At 38.9% G+C, this 14,264-nt stretch overlaps 1 long non-coding RNA gene across 1 annotated transcript; it reads left to right on the top strand.

Moving 5' to 3' along the window:
* The first annotated feature begins 471 nt into the window (after positions 1-471).
* On the top strand, positions 472-13,705 carry LOC121093655. Its single transcript, XR_005829621.1, has 3 exons — positions 472-558; positions 872-969; positions 13,583-13,705. It is a non-coding gene; the product is annotated as an uncharacterized LOC121093655 (long non-coding RNA).
* The last annotated feature ends 559 nt before the right edge of the window (positions 13,706-14,264 follow it).

Below are 14,264 nucleotides of genomic sequence, written 5' to 3'. Positions count from 1 at the left end.
CAAAGGCTAGAAACTTCCATAATTACAGTAACACCTAATTTAGCCCCTTCTCCATTTGCAGTCTAATACTGCACTCAACCTCATAATCTACATTATTTGTCCACAGGGCATGTGCCTCATTCATTGCTCAGGGAGATCAGTGCTGTTAGCCATGTTTTATGGCAGAACGTATTGCAGAGATGTAATGTATATGCAATATGTAATGATATGCAATGCACAATAAGTGTGTAATCTTGACTAAGTGATTGTGATAGGTAAGATACAAATTTTAAAGGCAACCTTGGTCTTAGCAGTTCCTACTGGTTTAGAGTTTTATGTTGCAAGTTTAATAACTGTTTTTAACATATTTAATGGGTTTCTTATAACTTTTCAAAATGAAAAAATAACACCACCAGAATCAAACTTTCAGAGCTTCAGGGTCCCAGCACTGCACACAGTGGGAACCTTTGACTCTCCCTTACAGACCTGTGCTGTCTGCATTGCTGAGATGTTGCTGTTGGGGATTACTCTGTACCATTTCCAAGAGGACTGAGGACACTTTCATCTTAGGTTTCACAGGTAATTGCTGCCACAGAGGGTGAAAGTTGGGTTAAATGACAAGCTGTGAAGGGAATTTGTACTAGAGTGCTCTGCCTGTGTCCTTCAAGCTTTAGATTCCTTCTGCACCATCTTTCCATCCTGCCTCACAATGAGTCCTTTTTGGCACACTCCTCATACTAGTGCCTTTTTCCTCATGAGGAGTATGCAAGCCAGCCCTGCTAAGGATTTTTAATGTCACTTCTACTCTTCTGTCTTTTAAACTGTAGCCTTCAGATAGTCTTCTGAGCTTTTTGTCCAGTCTGTGTATTTACACTTTGTTCTGTACTCGCAGAGATATATTGATGCTGTCCTATTCAAGGAGATGGAAAAAAGATGGCTGGATGGCTGTGACAGCAAGGACAAGCTTCTTTCAAGTCTTTGTTCAACAAGGTAAGAATAATAAGGCATTTCATATAAAGTCAGCATTTTTTCAATCTTTGGGGTGTAGGGGTGGAACAAACCATTATTCTCCTCAGCTATGTTATAAATGCCTGAGTAATTTTACTTGAGTTTTTAAAAAGTCAGTCTGGGAGAGATTTATGACTTAGGAAGGCTTTATGCAAAATCCTTACATTTTTGAGAAATGTTGAATAGATATAAAAGGACTCTAAATAATATGAAAATTGAAGAATTTTGGCATTAGAGGATGCTGTTACTTGCCTTGCTTACAGCGCTTTCATAAGGGCTGGGATTCAGTTTGATGAAATACTCTTTTTGCATATTCGTCACATTTGATAATATATGTAATTTAATGTGTTTAGTATTTTTATGCTAAAATTAATACTAATTATACAATAGCATTGATTTAAAACTTTTTTCTGTGATGTTACAGAATTTCTTGTGATGTTCAGTTCTTTCAATAACCCTTGCCCTGATTAAATGTACTACACTACTGCAGTCCTCAGGTATGTCTTCATTTCCAGTGTGTGACGCGGTTATGGTCTGTCACATGCTGGGAGGTACATATGGTGTATCACCGGCAGACAGTGGGAAAGAGCCACAGCACTATGGCAAAGCTGGGACACGCTGCCATGCACAGTGTTAGGAAGCAAACTCACTAGTGTTGACTCATAATCCTGGCTCCCATCTGGCCACATCTAAATGTAGCTAGTGTGTCAGTCACTGTGGGTATGTCATAAATGCAGGTTAAAAGAAAAAAAAAAATTGTGTTTAAAATAATAACAAAAGAAGTCTTCCTAGCAGAAAAACCCCTGAGCTATAAGCATTTACAGAAGATGAAGCTTTATAGGTATAATTACTAGTATTTCATTTACTTGAAGGGACATCATTATATTATAGCACAGTTATTTTGAAAGAATGTCTATCTTCTTTAGCTACACTTTCAATTCTTACATATGGTTTAATTCACTAATAACATTTTTGGCTTCGGTCTAATGCTATTTTACTTAAATACATGTGTCCTTATACAGTGCAAAAAGGTGGGTTTTTTCCTCAATGTTTAGGCAGAATTTTCAAATCTGAAGCTGTACATTATCATGTTAAATTCTGCGATGTAATAAAAAGGTGTTTGACATTGACAGTCACAGGGCAGGATGTCATTGCAAAGAGAGTAATGCATCAGAGAAGTGGGTTGTTTATCTGGGATAAATAACCTGTAACGTAATTTCAAATAATTTAATCTATTTTATTTGTGTATAATTAACTGGATAAGAAGCAATGAGCTTTAATTTCAGGAAAAAATCCTCAAAACATTTCAAGTTATTTATTAGAAACTGTTTGTAGCAGAAAGCATGATAATAGGTTGCCTGGAAAAGCAGTACAATCTCTAGTATTGGAAATATTTAAGAACACATTAGACACAGATGTGTCAGAATGTCAGCTGGCAAGGGGATAGAATAAATAACCCCTGGTTTTTTGTGACTGAAAACTACAAAGGCACTTAAGAAGTAAATGAAATTATATGTAATTTTTTTAGTTTCACATACAGATATACAGGCAAAGATTTACACAACAGGTGACGGGGAATTTCTGTGCAGTTCCAAGGAAATTTTTACTGAGCTGATTCCTCAATAATACTACAAGTTTAGAGATTAATTTGGGGCAGGGAAAGGCTCAGTAATGAACAAGAATCAAGATGTATGGAAAAAATGTTAATGAAACATGGGCTTTTTCTTTTCAAAATCAAAATCCACTCTTTACTCACATAACTCTGCCAAATTCCATTGAACTCCGTTCCTGACAGTGGTTTATAACTGTTTATACTGTCTGACTACAGGGAAATTAAAAATAATATTACTGAATGGGTTTTCTTTCTAACTATTCTCCATTTTAAAGGGTAATTAATTTGTTAAGGAGGAGTTAGGATAACTGGTGGACTTTCATTTTGGTTAGATACCATCTTTGTGGTATCTATCCTATAAACTTCTATCACCTGCTGAAATCGCAGTCCTTGGCCACAGAGGTTTGAAACTGGGGAAAGATAGAAATGATTAAAGACATTACTTTTTACAACTGAGAATTGTGAAAGTGCCTTAAGGGACATAGACATCCATGTCCTGTTCAAATACCATCTTCAGATGCAAATGCCTAATATCTTTTAGCAGATAATTCCCAGAGGTTTAGGACAGCTCAGTAGTAGAGTGGAAAAGGAACATGTTCCATTGTCATACAGTTGGTGTACATTTAAATATTCTAAAAAGCAAGTTAAACTGTAATTTTCTTTGCTGGACAGGGTCACAGTGCAGTTTTGATTCACAAGCTGCCCTCAGTCAAACCTCCTCATCACCTTCTCTCTGACAATGCCTCAGAATGCTTTGAAATGTAAAGCTCCATCCCAACAGTTCTGAGAGGTTTAAGTTTATTAAAACCACATTTTCATAGCTCTTTTCATACATTCTTTTCCTTTGGGGCAGAAATGAAAGGCTGTGAAATAAACGTGAATTTGACTTATTAGTCTCACATCACCAATCCATTCTCTTACCTTACTGTCTTCCGAGGTACTGTTTGTGCATTTGTCCCCAAAATGTGTGCTTTAAATAGCTCCAAGAATGTTGTTTCAGTTTTAAAGACAAAGTGCTAGGTGTTGACCTAAGACAAGTGGAACATCTAATGCATATTATTTGAAATAGAAATATTACCATTTATTGATGCTCATGCCTCAATAGGGCTTCTGGTTGGTAGCTTGAAAGCAAGCTGCTACCAACTGGAAATTAAATGGTAGTAAACTTATTCCCTCTCAGAACTGGAACATTTTCCATACCAAGTAATGTAGTAAAGAAATTTCTATATAACTGAAGTATGTGGTGTTTGGAGGCTGCTAATTACATTTCCACTGACTGCAGCAACCTCAGGAGTTGCTGTTTGATGTTCTGCTGAGATTATCATCAGCAGTTCAGCTCTTTGAAGATAAATCCTTAGATAATACAGACACATCCATGGCTTTTTCTTCTTAAGTTTGGCAAAGGCCTTTATGACATTAGTGAAAGTGTTGTTTGTTCACAAAAATGTTTGTCAGGGCCATTACCCTCGTGAGAACTTCAGGGACCTTTATCTGAAAAGGAACTTTCCTTTCCTGCTTTGTACCTCCTTGTTGCATAATGTCCCTGAAGGACCTCTGGAGGCAGTGTCACCTACTTGAAGAGTGTGGTTTTGTGGCAGTTTTAACCTGTAGATTTGTATTAAGAAACCATTTTCTTTGTGCATTAGGCAAAACTTGGGTCTGTTGCAAAGGCAGCAGTAAGGATGTGACTATTAAGCAAGGCTAATGAGTCTGTGATATGGGGCTTTCATTACATGATCATGTAGCTGGTGGTCAGGATTCAGATGCGGAACATTTTTATGGAAAGAAATGTGATCTGTCCGGAGGACTCTTTTTTACACTGCCTTTATTTTTATTACATATGAATGAAAGGCAGTTTTAACTTCTATACAAATTAAATTAGTTGTTACCATATTGATGTCAGCTGGGCTAGCAGGAACAAGCAATTATAATAAGTGGGAATTAAAAAAGTGTACTGCTGGCCATTTTAATTCACAAATGACCTGGTTAAGAATTTCTTACACCAGAAAAGCTCCTGTTAGGTTTCAGAGGGAACTGTTCCTGAGCATCAGCACTTCAGCATGTAGCCAAAAGTGATGGGGCTTGACAAACACATTCATATTTTGGAGAAATGACCCATCTAAATGGAGATATTTTGGGTAGCAGGTCTGTTATATGGGGGGACAATGCAATGCCTACAGATATTTTAAAAACATCAGCATTAAGCTGACAGGAGACATTGCAGAAAGTTATTTGAGGAGGTGTAAATAATGGGAAGTTAACTGAAATATAGTAGGCTTTTCAGGGGAGAGAGACTCTTGAGGGGAGAGAGAGAGGGAGAGTTACTTGCATTGGGACTGGGGCACAGCAATAGGTTTTTCAGCCTGGTGGTCAGCACACTTACTTCATGGTCACAGTGAACATGTAAATTCCTTTAAGTAAAGTCCAAAGCAGAAAAGAAAAAAAAAAAAAAAAAAAGGGATGAAGGTTCTTACAGAGTTCTTGCCACAACTTTCATACCATCCCATCTTCCCCCTGTATTCCAGAGCCCTGTCACCTCATTGTTTCTTGCAAGACCTGAATCTCACACCCTCTACTGCCAGCTCACCCAATTGTTCAGTTAAGTTGGTATTTCTGCTGTCAGCTAGCCTGGATGAAAAGCAAGGGTCAGTTGTGAAAATATTAATGAGATATGGGTTTTGGCTGCAGAGGAAAAGGCATTAACTGCTAGCTTGGTGGCAAGGTAGGCACCATGCAGAGTTAGTCTGTATACGTTTTCAAAAAAGGAACATTTAGTATTTTAAAAAAGTAAAATACTGGAAAAGGGTGAGCGAAGAGTTCTACCGTAGCATCTCAACAGATGTAAATATATAATTTTGTTACAGTTTGAAGACATGTTAGTTTATTCCAGCTGAGGATCTAACCCTGTCTGGAGCTCTTTCTTGACATTGGTGTCATTACATTTCAAGGGTGTAAAAATCAGGCTTAGATCTCTAGGAGAGATTCCGAACTATAAAGCAGTAGTAAAGGATGATTAAGAAATTACTAATAAAGTAATCCATGGATATGAAGGATTTTCTAAATTTTATTTGTGCAAGTTATACTTGTGTAAAAGTTTCAGCATGTTGCAGGTTCTGGATCTGCTTTCTCACATTGTTAACCAGAACAGCATACGAACACTGCAGCCAGAGCTAGGCTAAAAAGCCTGCCTCTCTCATTTCTGTTCTCTGCGCTGGGGTGATGTTCCTGGGGCTGGTACTGGAGGATGAGCAGGCTACTTTGCACAGCAGTGGAACAGACTCCCTGTATTTGGGGATTTTGCAGAACCGCTGGCTTTCAAGGTTTTCTTTTCAGTGTGTTGAAAATTTAAATCACAAAAACTTTGCATATTATAAATTGTAATGCAGTCTTGTGATTCTTTTCATGTAATGAGAGATGATGAATCACTGAACACAATACAATATTCATTCTCAAATCCTTTAGAAAGTATCCCAAGAATTCAGGAAGCTGTCATTGCTCAGTTCTACTGAGGAGATTGCACACTGGCAAACAGGTTTTGGCACTTAAGCACATTATTAACATATGACTTGGTTGTTTACTTAGTATTACAAAAATATTTTTTGTTCTGTAGAGGATACCTGGAAATTATATCCTTTTCCATCTCCCTGTAAACCCCCCAAACACCTAACTTTTGTGAACAGCAGAGGTTGTTTCTCAAATGAGAGAAAAAGACCAGTACTTGGCATTTTTAACAGCATTCCAAAGTGATCCTGAGCAGTTGGTTATTTTATGAATTTTTAATAATATCTATCGGTTTATTTTGATACAAAATTTTAAGACAGGTGGATTTTTTTTTAATTACCTCACAATGGCCCTGTAATAGAACAAGAAATTGTAATTGAAATAAGATTTACTTGTCTTTTGGATTGATCTTTCTTACAGGTATAAAATTGTATTATTCTGTTAATGTACTTGAGTTTGTTCTAAACAGCACAGTAAATGATTGTTCAGAGGCCAGGAGTTGAACATACACAAAATCATTTAGTCTGAGTCTTCCAAAGTAACCTTAATTTGTGCTTGCATTACTTTCTGCTCTTAGGGATTTTTTCCGTGTTTTTTGTACCTGTTGTTAGAAAGGAAATTTTGTGATGTGTGGAGTACAGAGTACGTAGGGTTTTTTTCCTGAAATGACAAAGCCTCTGAAAATTATATTTGCGTACTTTAGCGCAAGAGTTTTGCATAGAAAGATATGGCGGATAGGAGATTAGGCTTAATTAGCTAATACAGAGAGTGATAAAGTTACCATTACGTAACAGTCTCAATTGACAAGGAAAAGACATGAAACATTCTCCCTTTTAGTTGTATAGACAGTACATTCCACAAGACAATACTTCATCAGAAATGGAAGGAAAAGGAAAATGGAACTGCATCCTAAAACGAAACCAGGGTACTGTGGTGTCTAAATTTTGGGTTCCTGTTCCTTCTAATATAAAATGCAGGTTCTGTACCACGCATTTTGATTCCCTGTGAAGAGGGGTACAATCTAGAACGACTCGGGAACTGCACAGAAAACTGCACAGAGCAAGTGCACTCGACATGGGCTGCTTGGCCCTAGCCAAAAGGGAAGCAGTGGAGGCTCAGGGCGGGGGGGTTAGCCCTCCCTGTTAAGTGCAGTAGTTCAGCCCACAAAAAGGGATGTGGCTGTGAATCTTCTAACATAAAGGTGAAATGCAAACAAAATGCCCTTCTCCACACTTTTTACAGAGTAGAGCAGTGCAAATGATGAAGAACTGGTGATTATTGAACTCCCTTTTGTATCGCTTTGTAAGTAGTAAATCATTTAGCAAGGCTGAAAACAGATTTGCATTTCCTTTCTGTGTTCTCTGTGGGACAGTGGATCAAGCCACCTGCTGGGGGAAGCCCGAACCATTAAGATGGAAATTGGTCTGAAATAAGTAGTTGTCTCCACACACTTTGCTGGAGCCAAAGAAAGTATCTGGTTATTTCAGTTGTGTTTGGCTGGGGTAAAAGGTTGTTAAAAGATATAATCCTGAGAAGGTGCAGGATTCCTCTCAGCTCATTAGAGAAAGAAAAGAAGGGTGTAGGTGGGTGGTGGTGTCAGTTTCTCACTACAGGGACTGCTAACGTATAAACCCTCTAACTTCTGTTAGTCATCCATAAAATCAGTGGTGGACGGCTCAGCTCTCAAGATGTCAAAACTTCTCAGCATGGGTGTGGGAACAGAACTGTCCGGGGACCTTTTAATGCATGTGTAAAGCCTTTAAAGTAAAACAACAACGTTTGAACTTAGGCATCCTAAAATCATGAGGCTGCTCATTTGAATTTGAGGGGAGACAGAAGAGGCAGTTAAAGATTTCTCCTTTTGATCAGAAGAACCTTAGTAGCCCTTAAATCCTTTCTAAATAATTGTAGGGATCTGGCCTGTTCTCTTTTAGTGTTACTATGTGCTTGATGGCCATGAAATATTGGAAGGAAATTGGATGTGATAATGTCATAAAGAGTCTATAAATAGCATTACAATCTTCGTTATGATTCCAGTTGTGCTGTAATTAGCTGTGCTCCATGTTGAGCAGAGTGTGAATGAGATGAATGAGCTGCAGGGAGAGGGATTCAGGCACAGGGACGATGCTATCAGTGGCTACCTAGCTACCAGGTAAGGTGAAATAAGCACATGGGGCATCCATACATCATCACCACAGACACTTACAGGTACATTTCCAGAGGTACTCACCCAACTAATGCCCCACCATGTAAAAATGCGTGAGTGGTGTTCCTCACTATAAATTAGCATTCCTAATGGCAAACAGGATGAGAGAGCTGCCAGTTCTTCACAGGGAAAACTGTCCTGGTGCAAGTCAGCAGGTGCTCCACCATTAAGTTTCAGTGAGGCCAGAATCTCTCTGCATATCTAGGTTGGCAGGGTACTTTAGTTCTTCCATTCTTTGACATCACTATCCTGTGCATTCAGGGATTTTTTTTTTTTTTTTTTTTTTTTTTTCAGCTGGAAGAATTAGATTTTAGTCATCTTTTCCAGTCTTTTTCTTGTTCTACAGATACTTGTTCTCAAAAATTATCAGCAACTAAAAAATTCCACATTTTGTTTATGATTATATCATCCAGTATTTCATCAAACATTATCTTAGTTTACCACCTCATTGTAACTAGATTCTCTAGACAATAAAATAGATGCTGGAATTTTTCTGCTTGTTTCTCCTAAAGTGCATCAGAGCCCTTGTCACGAGCTGTACAGCTAGACTGACCATGCATCCTGTACGTTATGTATAGCTACATATAATACCCTATAGCTCTGGTAGGAGCCTGGGGGTTTGGGAACTACAGAAAGTGTGAGATACGCTAAAGAGATCACAAGCTATTTAAATCACAAACTCTTTGGGATTTTTAGGCAAAGCTTTCAAACAAGACAGGTTAAAATTTGAGAAAGGTTAGCTGTTACAGGTGGTGTTCGAATAGGTGGCTGGTTTTATACCAACTCTTAAAGAACATAAAGAACTGCAGGTAGATCTGTATGTGAATTCTCTTTCAGTAGTATTCTAGGTCTTGCAAGCTCCAGGTATTATGAACCTGGAAGGCCAGTTAAGGTATTTAACCCATACAGTGGCCTTAAAAGAATGGCTTAACTGCATATTAATTTTAGGCTACATTTTAGTTACGTTTTTGCAGTCTACATGTAGGAAAGAACATGTTAGATGCCGTGTGAAACATCAGCCAACAGCTGAAGGTGGTTGTATCATCCCGGTGCACGTATTAAAAACCCTGAACAAAGGTGTTTCTCTGCTGGCTTGTTACCACCGTCCAGCCTCAGCCCCTGCAAAGGAGGGGACCAGCGCTGGCAGCGGCCGCGTTCCGCCCCCCGCCCGCCGTGCCGCTGCCGAACGCACCGCCCGCAGGGCGCGCGGCGGGACCCTGCCGCACCTGGCGGGAGCCGAGCGCAGCCCCGGCGCGCGCGCGCCCTCGCGGCTCTCTGGAGCGGCCGTTAACGGCTGTGGCGCGCGCCCTCCCCACAGCGCACGGCGACGCTCTGAGGTGCGCCGGAGCCGTGAGGAAATGGCAGCGCCTCCCGGTGAGGTGAAAAGTGAGGAGGAGAGACGTTTTCTCTGTTATCTTTGGGTTTTCCTAAATCGAACGAGAGCCCCCCTCCTCTCGGGAGACAGTGGCTGAAGGAAGAAGTGAGTCTCCTTTAAGGGTAGCGATCCTTCCATTTTCCTTCTTGTTCTAACCTTTCAGAAAACACCTGAGAGAGAACACCACTGATATTCCAGACAGGGTAACATACCTTACTGTTTATATGTTTTATCACAGTTACCATTTTCAAATCGGGGCTAACATCGCTTGGTGTAGCTCAATGCACAAACAGCGTTTAGAAGGTGTTTCAGAAGGACAAGGTGATGTCTGAAGTAGTGCAGTTGTTAAAGGGAGCGGTCCTGCTCCTTAGTACCTCTGCTTCATGTGGGGGAGAGATATTTGTAAAATATGTGGAGGTAATGGAAATAAATGGAAATGGACTGAATCAATATATAGAAAAATATTTAACTTTGTATTTCTACAAGGATGCTATTCATGACAGCCATTTAAAATTTTAATAACATTTTCAGTGATTGTTACGCTTAAAATTGTCTTGCATAAAATTGTTTCTCATCCTTCAGTATTACGTAGTAGCGCTAGAGTTACGTAGTCCGCTAAATAATAGAACCTTTTGTCAAAATCCTTATAATTTTAACTTAGAAGATGCTTTATATTGTAATTCTAAATTAAGAAAAATTGTGCTTTACATAGATTGCGTTACACGGTACTCCTGAGGAGAAATTGGACTTTTGTGCTTTAATTTGAATGATACCTTTCTATTTTTGTGTACTGTTAAGCGCTTCAGGTATCTCTCTTGTTTTCCCCCACCTTAAAAGCTGGCTGTCTTATCAGCTGAATATAATACTGAAAAACTTCTGTAAAGGCTTCCCTGTTTCAGGGGATGTAAGCAATTGTTATAAAACAAATAGGACTGGATCACTTTTATGAGCTGTTAGGTTATACAATCATTTAGGGTATTTTGAATTGTAAATATGAGGAGAAAGTCTCTTTTGTGGAAACTTACTCATTTTTTAACCATCACGCGGTAATGTTTTTTGGGGGGTTTGAGGCGTTTTTTAATTGGAGAATATAAGGGTCGCATAATAAGATTCCATTTGTATGTCTAGTAGACTTGATCTGGTTGTCAGTTTTCGCACCATGTGCTTTTAATGACCCAGGATATAAAAATTCTTTCATTGCTGTTCACTCACCAGTCACGTTTAGGTAATGCTCTTCCACTGTTGCCCGGTATCAGAAGGTAAGGGTATAGGTAAGGAAAAGACTTTTTCAATGGTTTTCAAAACTCAAGGGTTTCTAAACCTTTGTCTATTCTCTTGAGGAATAGACAATGGGATAACTAGCGATAAGTAGTGATTGCTATAGTTTGGCTTATATGTCCTGAAATGTGGTTTTATGGCAATAAGAATATATTCTCAAACAGAAAAAACACTTCAAGACTGGGAGATAAAATGGCTTATTGCGTCAATAGCTCCAGTACGAACAGTGTTTTACTGCTTTAGCAATCCTGTTCAAGGTTTACTTAATGGAACTGCGCTTGGAATACTTAAGAAGTAATACTGATTAGTCTGGTTGTATTCTCTGCTATACTGCCTGTATTTTTTTAGTGCAATATTAGAAGAATCATAATCTCATCTCATTTTTGATTACAACATATTTTAGAAGCATTGAATTTTCAGCAGAAATTTTTCATGTGCTAGAAGTTCATAGGCACTACCATTTTTTCCCTTTTTTTATTTTGAAGGGCATTTTTGCAGAATGATATTTTTTGTCTTAAAACAGAAATCTATTGCCTATTGCTTTTTCTTTCTTGCTTTTTAGAGGGTCTGTTTATTGATGATCTCTTGCAATTTTACAAATCTGTACAGCTTTAATACTTGCAAATAAGATTCATGTTGTCCACTGTCATTTCCAACAAAACTGAGTAGGAACACATATGCGGCTTTACGTGATGTGTGTATCTCTCGCTTGACATTAGGCAGACTGGGTTTGTGTACTCTGGCCTCAAGACTGTTTGGAATTGTGCTCTACAACCTGTTCAACAAAACAGAAGGGAAGTCCTCTTTTGTGCTTACAGTATAATGCATTACCTGATCACATAAATCAGAGGCAGCCGTGACTCAAGATGTCTTATACTTCATCCATCTGTCCCATGAATGTCACACTTAGATTAAAAATGTCAGTGTTGTGTGGTATTGCCATGCATATCTTCTTCAGGGAGCCCTTAGACTGCTCAGGCAGTTCTGGTAGCATGGATATGTTCTGCTAGTGCTAGGTCCTGTGATCATTTCTAAATCGGCCTTACTGGAAATGGCAAAGAAATGGAATACCTTGTGCCTGTTTAACTCTCTCGTTCCAGAATGCTCTTGAAAACTTGAGTGTCTTACAAAGTCTTGAGATGTGAGAGTCCTTAATAGTCTTAAAAATGATGCTAACTCATCCCCCACTTCTTAAACATGCAAAAAATCCCAGCTGCCACAACAGCTGTAGGGGAGGCTGGCAGAAACACATGCTGACCGAAAGCAGGTGTGTAGTATATATGGATTAGGGTTCTTCAAATGTTCTTGTAATCATCATTAGCTTATTCTCAGTGATCAGTCTCAGCTGGTTGAATACTACAGAATTCTGATACTTTTAGAAAACCTGAAACTGGCTATGTTGTCGCAATGACTTTTTCAAAAGGAACCATCTGTAATAAAGTACATGCATATATTAGAATAAATTTAAGAAGATGTTTATCATAATTGTGAATAGGAAGATATCTGCAAAAAAAATTGCAATACATGATTTGCATTCTTACAACTAAGTAGCCTCAATGAAACTTTGCTATGTTAGACACTAGAAGAATGCAAGTTCATATTACAGATTTTAAGGAAATAGAATGCAACTTCTGAGCAGTCCTAAAAGTCTGCCTTAAACTGTAAAGAGACTTTTAAGCATTCCTAGAGTTCTTTTCTTAAGATAAGTTCTCTCGGTAATGCTGTGGTTAAATGGTGTGAATTTGCTGAAATACTATAAAGCCCAATTGTCTGCCACAGGTATTTAGCTGTTTTAATTTTTGTTCAGGAAAGCCTTGGGATATGTGCACATATTTACTAAATGAGAACCAGAGAAGAGATGCTTTATACAATTGGGGATTTGTTTATCATTATGAGAAGGCTGTTTCAGAGAAACAGGTATGCACCTATTGTTACAGGCAAGGTTCTGGACACCCAGGTACACCTAGAGCAGTAGTTTATATAGAGTGTGATGTGTACAAGGACTGAAAAAAGTAAATGCATTCTAATTCCATCCTGCCACAGGGGTTAGGCCAAAATCCAGTCTGATTTTGCATTGATAAGAAATTGCAGAATATCTTAGCAGAATTTGGGTAGGTAGGTCACAGACCTTCCATGCACTTTGCACAGGATCAACCCATAATTCTTGCAGGTGCATGCTTTCCACTCAGCAGCAGCTGAAGAAGCTTAATGTGGGAACTAATTATCTCCTCCAGCTGTGACCAGGCAGCCAGTTAGAAACAGATGCTTTGAGAGACAGTGTGGGCAGCAGGTGGAGTAGTTGTATGATACAGGTACAGGTGAGAGAAGCTTCCAAAAGAGAAAATATCTAGAGGAAAAAAAGCCTTACTGCAGTAGGTAGGAACAGCATGGGCAAATGACAAAGAAAAAAAAAAAAATGGTCCTTGGTTATTGAACAAGAACAGAGTCCAGAATTAAAGGTTTGTTTCTTCTCTGTCATATGGAAGGCAAGTGAGAACTTCAGAGCTGAGGGTCCAAGGATTCCTGTGTTTAAGATTGCAGAGAGATACTCTGCAGTGCATATGACCCCTCTGGTCTTTGGATTGTAGTTGTAAACACCACTTCTTTTACCCTCTGCTTTCAGGCCCACCCTCTCTGTGTGGGAAGAGAGGTGATCAAGTGACATCTATACCATGTTTAGCAGTTCACATACCAAGGATTCTGTTGTGCTTGATGCCTTGTCCTTTCTCAGTGATGTAAATACTGACTACACAGAGAACTTTATACAGGTAAGTGATTCTGAGAAGGTGGGTCAGCCAGCAAAATCTTGACAAACATTTTGCTTAGGGCAGCTTTGGGGAGGTTGCTGAACTCAGTGGGCAAGCAGTCTGGCTCAGATCTCAGTGTCTTGGAGAAGAGCTGAAGACAAGCTACTAAGCTTGTGATTTTGCAGACTTCATTTACTTACTCCATCAAATAGGAAGTGTTTGATGTATACTTCCTAAGTCACTGTTTCCCTATAACGTTTACTCTTTTGGAAGGCTTTGTTAGGCATGATTACATTGTTCCTCTTTTTTTAAAAAAACAAATCTGTTATTTAATCGAAACAAGATCTTGCTAATTTCCATGGCTGCAGGTGCAGTATCATAGGGAGCAAGACTGACAGCAAAGCTATGCGGACTGTAACATTATAAAGCCATGACACTTTTATTAAAGACAGGGAAAAAAAAGAAGGCAGTTCCCTTTAATTTTTCCTCCCAAACCTGCCGGTGGCTGGGAGTTCAATTTGTACTGGATATGCTTTCTGAAAGGATAGATGTGCTGGA

The sequence above is a fragment of the Falco naumanni genome, chromosome 9 (genome assembly GCF_017639655.2).
Source record: "Falco naumanni isolate bFalNau1 chromosome 9, bFalNau1.pat, whole genome shotgun sequence".
Classification (NCBI taxonomy): Eukaryota; Metazoa; Chordata; class Aves; order Falconiformes; family Falconidae; genus Falco; species Falco naumanni.
The sequence above is the reverse complement of the archived record's forward strand: the minus strand, read 5'-3'. Positions and strand labels throughout refer to the sequence as shown.